Below are 8,083 nucleotides of genomic sequence, written 5' to 3'. Positions count from 1 at the left end.
GATTTGATGTGCGGGGAAACCCCAATGGATTTCTAATCCATCGCCTTAACCACTCGGCCACAACAAATTGTCACAAACGTAGAACCTCACCGATTATGCCGTTGTATATCAGTCGAAATGCAATGGAAAATGTTTGCCAAAAGCAACCATGAGACTTGTCAACTCGTGAGTGGTATTGCAGCTCAAGGTTTTGGGGGATCTCACATGAATTCCCATGAATCCTCTGACACGATTTTGGTCTGATGACTTCCCATGGATCGCCACCATCAGTGATGTCTTGACACCAAGAGTGCCCCCAAAACTGTACGTTGTCGGCAAACCTCACAAGGTCACAGTTTTTTCCTGATCAGGGCACTGTTTTAGGTTGTGTGGATGATTGGTCTCAAGCGCCAGATTAAAACTCTTTTCTCTCAGAAGGCACTGCTTGAAATCCCACAGCTGGCATTTTCCTGGTCATGTCCATTATCCTCGACTGGAATGATGTGGCAGCAAAGGACTGTCAGATTGTACAACAACTCCACGTGCCTAGTCACACCATGTAACATGAGAGGCCAATATGTTTAACCCTGACACGTGTAGACATGCGAGGTCGTCATGAGTCAGTGGGTTGTCAGGTTCAAACTCCTGTGACACTTGTAAAAAAAACACTCAAATGCAGGAATACAGAAGAGACAGACAACAATATTCAAAGTTACTCGCAGCGAGGACAGTGAAGCCACATACCCAGTGGCATGCCGCTCCACTGTGAATATGCAGTTCACGCCCCTCTCGTTTTATTCTCTTTCAGGGGTCCCCTACGGCATGGTCGTGCAACACTGGGGGGAGGCAGTTGTGCAAGCTGTGTCTGTTTGTCTATGTGTGTGTGTGTGTGTGTGAGAGTAATTACTTTCATTGTTTTACGAGTTCTTTTCTTGACACATTCTTGCAGGATTAACGTGAACATCTGCAGGGTCGCTGTTGGCGCTTCCAGGCACCTCCAGGACCTGGGGCTCGCTGGGGGTCTCTGATCAGGGTCACGGGCACATTTCTTCTTCAGCACATTCAAACACTTTCTATTGTCTAAGCGAATGGATATAAGGGTGATAACTGACGCTATGTTTGTTCCGTCTACATTTTATTCGAACATGCGTGCAACCGGTCCTTTAGCTTGTCATGCCGGAAGTGCCCTCCTCCCCTACGAGCGCCCATCGGCATTGCTTCTCGGCCTTTTGGCTAAGACTGCGGTCACCTCCTTTGGGTGGAGAATTGTATGCTTCAGGTGCATAGAATTCTGCCAACATTCGGGAGGAAATTTCCTACGCTTTTCAGTGTATTTTAACTTTTCTTATTCCCGCAGCAGTGCAAGGTAAGTTTTATTTTTTGTATTTATTGCTTTTTAAGTATTTATTTGTTTTAAAACCCTCATTGAATAGGAAAATTTCAGTTGGTGGTGCCTCCACCATGTCGGCCAGCTATGCCGGTATGCGGAGGCACCACAGTGTGCGTTTCACATATAAGGAAATGGAGGGTGAGTCACTGGGACTGTCCAGATTGGATTTTTCCAGAAAAAACATCCAAAAAATCCTTCAATTTAAACCTGATGACCTCAACTGCATTTTGGCACTGCCTTACAACAAAGGCTATGATGTAAGTTTCCAGTCTGCTGCAACTTTGAGAGAATTTTGGACGCGTTATGAAGATGTGAAATCCCAGTTGCCTGTGTTCAACGTTGAAAAACTGACTGACAATGCGGCTAAAACCGTTATTGTTAGAATGTTTAATGAGACAGTGACCGCAGATGACATTTGCTTTTGGCTGGGAAGATATTGCACGGTTAAAGGCCAGGCTATGAAGGTGAGGGATGAAGATGGCATCTGGAACTGCGCCTGGAGGGTCCCCATCCAGCAATGGCAGGACCCTCAGGGCTTCCAGGGTCTGAAACATCTCCCATCAATGATAGTTCTGGGAGAAAACCGAGGCTACATACACTACCAGGGTCAGCCCAAGCTCTGCCGCAAGTGTGGAGAGCACGGGCACCTGGCAGAGGCATGTCAGCAGACTGTGTGTCGGAAATGTAGAGAAATTGGACATACTTTTGAACAATGTACCAATGGCAGAAAGTGCAACCTCTGTGGAGACTCAAACCATCTCTTCAGAGACTGCCCGAAATCCTTTGCCAACAAGCTAAAGGCTGGAAAAGAAAAGAGAAATGGAGAGGAAAATGCTGGGGCCAATATGGCTGTTGAGACCCAAAATAATTCAAATCTCCCGCCAAAACCTGTGATTGGAGGAGAAACAGGTGAGGCGGGACAGAGGGAGGGGCTTACAGAGGCCCCAGAATCCATGACTCAGAGTGGTCTGCTGGCAAGCGAAGGGTGCACTCACCTGGAAGTCAGCCTACCATCACCTGAATCTGAAGAAGAACCCATCCCACCAAGCGGCCAACAAGCAAAAAGACTAGCTTCAGAGCTGTCGGATTCCTCTGTTTTATCAGAGAAGCGGGGAAGGCCTGAGGCTCTCTCTGACAGTTCTTCAATGGAGGAGCCTCGAGTCTTCCCCTCGGGCTCCCCGAATGAATTGTCCTTTTTAAATATTGTTTTGCAGTCAACCCCTCGTGAGAAGCGAACTTTTAATGGCAGACTCCAGGAACGACCGACACCCAGACGCCGGCCGGGAAGGGAGGCTCTTCCCCTCCAACCCTCACCCACTGGAGTGAAGGAGGAGCCTCACTCACAAGAAATATCTTAACCACAGTGTAAATTTTAAAGCAGTTATTTAAATCTTACGCCATTTTATATTTTTTCAATTCAAGAATCATATCTGAAACTGTTTTAGGCGCAAGATACACATCATTGCACATGGAAAATGCTGTGGGCCCATCCAGTACTACCAAGACCAAAGCCTTGGTACGTTACTGGATGGGCTCCTACTTAAGAAAACTAAAACTGATTCCAACAGATCTAACGATACCTGTGGCTTTTAACTTACCACCGGCATATATATTTATAAGGACTTTTTTAAAACATTTTAATTTGGAAAGACAAACAGTTGACATTTTAAAAAATCATCGCTCTGTCATTTCTGTTGTGCAGGAGCGGGACCCAGTGAGTCCAGTGCGCGGGCTTGCATTCGGCGAGCCCACATCGGTTTGGCGCAACGTGAACCATCCTGCTCTCCCAGACAGACTTCGGGACCTGTCATGGATGGTGGCCCACGAGATCCTCCCAGTCAGGTCTGTTATGCACTCCCGAGGAATGTCAGCGAACCCAACTTGCCCCCGACCGGGTTGTGGCGCACCGGAGTCGGTGAGGCACCTCCTCTGGGAGTGCAGTGCTGCCGTAGACCTGTGGGCGACAGCCGGCGACCTAAATTTCCCGGACTTGCCAGCAAGGGAGGTCCTAAATGAAAAGCTTGTGCTGTACGGGGTGAGCCACCAGAAGTCAACCTACAAAGACTTCGGAAAGCAGTGGCTCACCCTCGCCGCCATCAAAGACGCCATCTGGACCTCCCGCAACTTGCTGGTAAGGAGGCACAGACAGATCCCCCCCGTGGCTGTGATCCGAATGGCTGCAGCAACCCTGGCAGCTGCAAGCGGCAGGCCAAGGACACAGCCACAAAGAAGAATCGTCTGTGCCCACCCGGAGGTGGCACCCGGAGCTTCACGGAAAAGGTCTCGGCAGCGGCAGCCTGACTCTCCGAGAGAAGAAGGAGGAGACAGAGAAGACGGATAAGGATCTGAGGGTACCCTGACAGTGTCCTGGAGATTAGCTGTCTGGGAGAGTGGGATGTAGAGACCATTGATAAGGACTCATTGCGCTCCTGTAAAACAGAAGATATTGAAGCTTCTTTTTTATGATATTTTAAAATGTTTTGTACAAATTTTACACATTTTATTGCCCACAGCACTAGTTTTTAACAAAAACAAAAAGTTAATTGAACACTTTTATATTAAATGTGGTGTGTATTTTACATTTTTTTTAAAGGGCAGTTTTCAAAAATAATGAAATGTGGTGAAATTTTGTATTAGTGACAATAAACAGTTTCAAAAAAAAAAAAAAAAAAATCTGTTCTTATCAGTTTAATATCTGATATGTCCCCCAACAGGGGACTAAATATTAAATTGCTTTTTGGAACAGGGAGCTGCGATTGGGGCTTGCGCCATCCGCTCCACGCATCGACCTGGTATTGCAGCGCTTCCAGGAACGGTGCACTTCTCCTTCTTGTGTAAACAGCAACAGCAGACTCTGGCAGGGTGCATCTGGTGGATGATGCTGAAAGAAATGCACTGAACGTGCTCACGTTTGGTGCCCCCTGAGCAGTAATTCTGCAGAGGAAATGGCTCGTGGTAGCGGGGCACTGTGTCTGCGCACTCCGTGGACCCCGTTTCCCTCGCAGCAGCCGGTCTCCAGAGGGTGTCAGCCACTTTTTGTCAGCCTTGCCTCCTGCAGTCTCCCACCGGCTCCTGATGCTCAGGTTTCGTGCGCGCTTCCCGGGGCCCTGTGAGTGTCGCATTGATCAACTGCTGGATGGAATCTGACACGATGATCTTGTCTGGTGGAGGCCTTCCAAGTTTCCTCCACAAACCAGTGGCATAAGGGGCTTTTCCGTCTTCCGTTTGGCTTCTCAGGGTCGGGTTTGGTGGCCCTTTGTGTGTTGGCTATGACAAAAAAAGGAAAAAAAAAAAAAAACCACGTGGGATAGCCACAGGCGGTCAGAGCCTGTAAATTGTGCGTCTGCCACCCTCGGTGAGTGAGTGACCCGGTATTTTCTGCTCTCTTGTTCGCGCTTCTGGCAGCTTCTGGCTCGGGTTCCAGTGGGCGAAGGGACTCAAAGTGCAGGAGCTGGCCTGTGCGGGTAGGTTTACCATGAACCACAATGTTGTGGCTTCCATCTTGGGTGTCGCTGCTTGCCTTCCTTGGACATAAAGATCCGAAGCAGTTGCCTCTGCGGCTGGGAAGGCCGCTGAGAGCGACAACAGCAATTTGAGCCGCTTCCGCTTGAGTTGGACGGTTGTTTCTAACGGCCACCTGGTCCACTGTGGCCAGTGGTTCCGGTGTGCTGGTAAAGTGGAGGCGCTTGGCCGACGCCCCTTTCTCTGCCTGGTTGCCGTTTTTCATTGAGGTTTCCTGACTGAGAGCAGATCGGCCTCTCGGCTGGTTGGTTGGTTGTCTCCCGCGGACGGGCAGACCTTTCCAGCAAGCGTTGGTAGTGCTGGCCTGGTCGTTTCTTGCTCGAGTCCGGCTGCACTCGCAAGCCAAGGAGCTCGGGACGGCGCTGCACCTGCTTCTTGTTTTAAACACGGGGTCAGGGGAGAGCGCGAACGCAGTCCCCCACTATCACAAATTATGCAGTTGAGATTCCCACATTTGGGGAATTCGCAGAGGTCAGCTCAGCCCGTGTGCAATGGCTGAGCCTCGCCCTGGGTGAACCACCTTCTTGATCATGGTATCTCCCCTGCCAGGTAAGTATGAATTGGACCGGTCTCGCCCGGAGGAGTCTCTCGCACATGCCACATGCTAAGTGGTGGTCTCATCAGGTCGCCCGCAACAAGCCCAGCCACTGGACCTGTGTCCAAATTCAGAGAACGTACTCTGGTTGTCTCAAGGAGTCGGTCTGTGTGGCTCTCGTGTGACTTCATTCTGAGCAAAGGCAGCGGCAGCAAGTGGCTTAGTGCAGTTGCTGCAGACGTTCAATGGGGAGACTGGAGTACTGACTCCACGTGCCTAGTCACACCATGTAACATGAGAGGCCAATATGTTTAACCCTGACACGTGTAGACATGCGAGGTCGTCATGAGTCAGTGGGTTGTCAGGCTCAAACTCCTGTGACACTTGTAAAAAAACACTCAAATGCAGGAATACAGAAGAGACAGACAACAATATTCAAAGTTACTCGCAGCGAGGACAGTGAAGCCACATACCCAGTGGCATGCCGCTCCACTGTGAATATGCAGTTCACGCCCCTCTCGTTTTATTCTCTTTCAGGGGTCCCCTACGGCATGGTCGTGCAACACTGGGGGGAGGCAGTTGTGCAAGCTGTGTCTGTTTGTCTATGTGTGTGTGTGTGTGTGTGTGTGAGAGTAATTACTTTCATTGTTTTACGAGTTCTTTTCTTGACACATTCTTGCAGGATTAACGTGAACATCTGCAGGGTCGCTGTTGGCGCTTCCAGGCACCTCCAGGACCTGGGGCTCGCTGGGGGTCTCTGATCAGGGTCACGGGCACATTTCTTCTTCAGCACATTCAAACACTTTCTATTGTCTAAGCGAATGGATATAAGGGTGATAACTGACGCTATGTTTGTTCCGTCTACATTTTATTCGAACATGCGTGCAACCGGTCCTTTAGCTTGTCATGCCGGAAGTGCCCTCCTCCCCTACGAGCGCCCATCGGCATCGCTTCTCGGCCTTCTGGCTAAGACTGCGGTCACCTCCTTTGGGTGGAGAATTGTATGCTTCAGGTGCATAGAATTCTGCCAACATTCGGGAGGCCTTCCAAGTTTCCTCCACAAACCAGTGGCATAAGGGGCTTTTCCGTCTTCCGTTTGGCTTCTCAGGGTCGGGTTTGGTGGCCCTTTGTGTGTTGGCTATGACAAAAAAAGGAAAAAAAAAAAAAAACCACGTGGGATAGCCACAGGCGGTCAGAGCCTGTAAATTGTGCGTCTGCCACCCTCGGTGAGTGAGTGACCCGGTATTTTCTGCTCTCTTGTTTGCACTTCTGGCAGCTTCTGGCTCGGGTTCCAGTGGGCGAAGGGACTCAAAGTGCAGGAGCTGGCCTGTGCGGGTAGGTTTACCATGAACCACAATGTTGTGGCTTCCATCTTGGGTGTCGCTGCTTGCCTTCCTTGGACATAAAGATCCGAAGCAGTTGCCTCTGCGGCTGGGAAGGCCGCTGAGAGCGACAACAGCAATTTGAGCCGCTTCCGCTTGAGTTGGACGGTTGTTTCTGACGGCCACCTGGTCCACTGTGGCCAGTGGTTCCGGTGTGCTGGTAAAGTGGAGGCGCTTGGCCGACGCCCCTTTCTCTGCCTGGTTGCCGTTTTTCATTGAGGTTTCCTGACTGAGAGCAGATCGGCCTCTCGGCTGGTTGGTTGGTTGTCTCCCGCGGACGGGCAGACCTTTCCAGCAAGCGTTGGTAGTGCTGGCCTGGTCGTTTCTTGCTCGAGTCCGGCTGCACTCGCAAGCCAAGGAGCTCGGGACGGCGCTGCACCTGCCTCTTGTTTTAAACACGGGGTCAGGGGAGAGCGCGAACGCAGTCCCCCACTATCACAAATTATGCAGTCGAGATTCCCACATTTGGGGAATTCGCAGAGGTCAGCTCAGCCCGTGTGCAATGGCTGAGCCTCGCCCTGGGTGAACCACCTTCTTGATCATGGTATCTCCCCTGCCAGGTAAGTATGAATTGGACCGGTCTCGCCCGGAGGAGTCTCTCGCACATGCCACATGCTAAGTGGTGGTCTCATCAGGTCGCCCGCAACAAGCCCAGCCACTGGACCTGTGTCCAAATTCAGAGAACGTACTCTGGTTGTCTCAAGGAGTCGGTCTGTGTGGCTCTCGTGTGACTTCATTCTGAGCAAAGGCAGCGGCAGCAAGTGGCTTAGTGCAGTTGCTGCAGACGTTCAATGGGGAGACTGGAGTACTGACTCCACGTGCCTAGTCACACCATGTAACATGAGAGGCCAATATGTTTAACCCTGACACGTGTAGACATGCGAGGTCGTCATGAGTCAGTGGGTTGTCAGGCTCAAACTCCTGTGACACTTGTAAAAAAACACTCAAATGCAGGAATACAGAAGAGACAGACAACAATATTCAAAGTTACTCGCAGCGAGGACAGTGAAGCCACATACCCAGTGGCATGCCGCTCCACTGTGAATATGCAGTTCACGCCCCTCTCGTTTTATTCTCTTTCAGGGGTCCCCTACGGCATGGTCGTGCAACACTGGGGGGAGGCAGTTGTGCAAGCTGTGTCTGTTTGTCTATGTGTGTGTGTGTGTGTGTGTGTGAGAGTAATTACTTTCATTGTTTTACGAGTTCTTTTCTTGACACATTCTTGCAGGATTAACGTGAACATCTGCAGGGTCGCTGTTGGCGCTTCCAGGCACC

General features: G+C 50.5%; 3 non-coding genes across 3 annotated transcripts; 1 reads left to right on the top strand and 2 right to left on the bottom strand.

Moving 5' to 3' along the window:
- Nucleotides 1-4,013: 4,013 nt before the first annotated feature.
- Nucleotides 4,014-4,195, top strand: LOC131111135 (U2 spliceosomal RNA). Its single transcript, XR_009121129.1, has one exon. It is a non-coding gene; the product is annotated as a U2 spliceosomal RNA (small nuclear RNA).
- Nucleotides 4,196-5,284: 1,089 nt separating this feature from the next.
- On the bottom strand, nucleotides 5,285-5,448 carry LOC131111107 (U1 spliceosomal RNA). The gene has a single exon (XR_009121105.1). It is a non-coding gene; the product is annotated as a U1 spliceosomal RNA (small nuclear RNA).
- Nucleotides 5,449-7,212: 1,764 nt separating this feature from the next.
- Nucleotides 7,213-7,376, bottom strand: LOC131111106 (U1 spliceosomal RNA). Its single transcript, XR_009121104.1, has one exon. It is a non-coding gene; the product is annotated as a U1 spliceosomal RNA (small nuclear RNA).
- Between the last annotated feature and the right edge of the window lie 707 nt (nucleotides 7,377-8,083).

This window comes from Doryrhamphus excisus, unplaced genomic scaffold (genome assembly GCF_030265055.1).
Source record: "Doryrhamphus excisus isolate RoL2022-K1 unplaced genomic scaffold, RoL_Dexc_1.0 HiC_scaffold_24, whole genome shotgun sequence".
NCBI classification, from domain to species: Eukaryota; Metazoa; Chordata; class Actinopteri; order Syngnathiformes; family Syngnathidae; genus Doryrhamphus; species Doryrhamphus excisus.
Note: the sequence above shows the minus strand (reverse complement) of the source record. Positions and strands in the feature narration are given on the sequence as shown.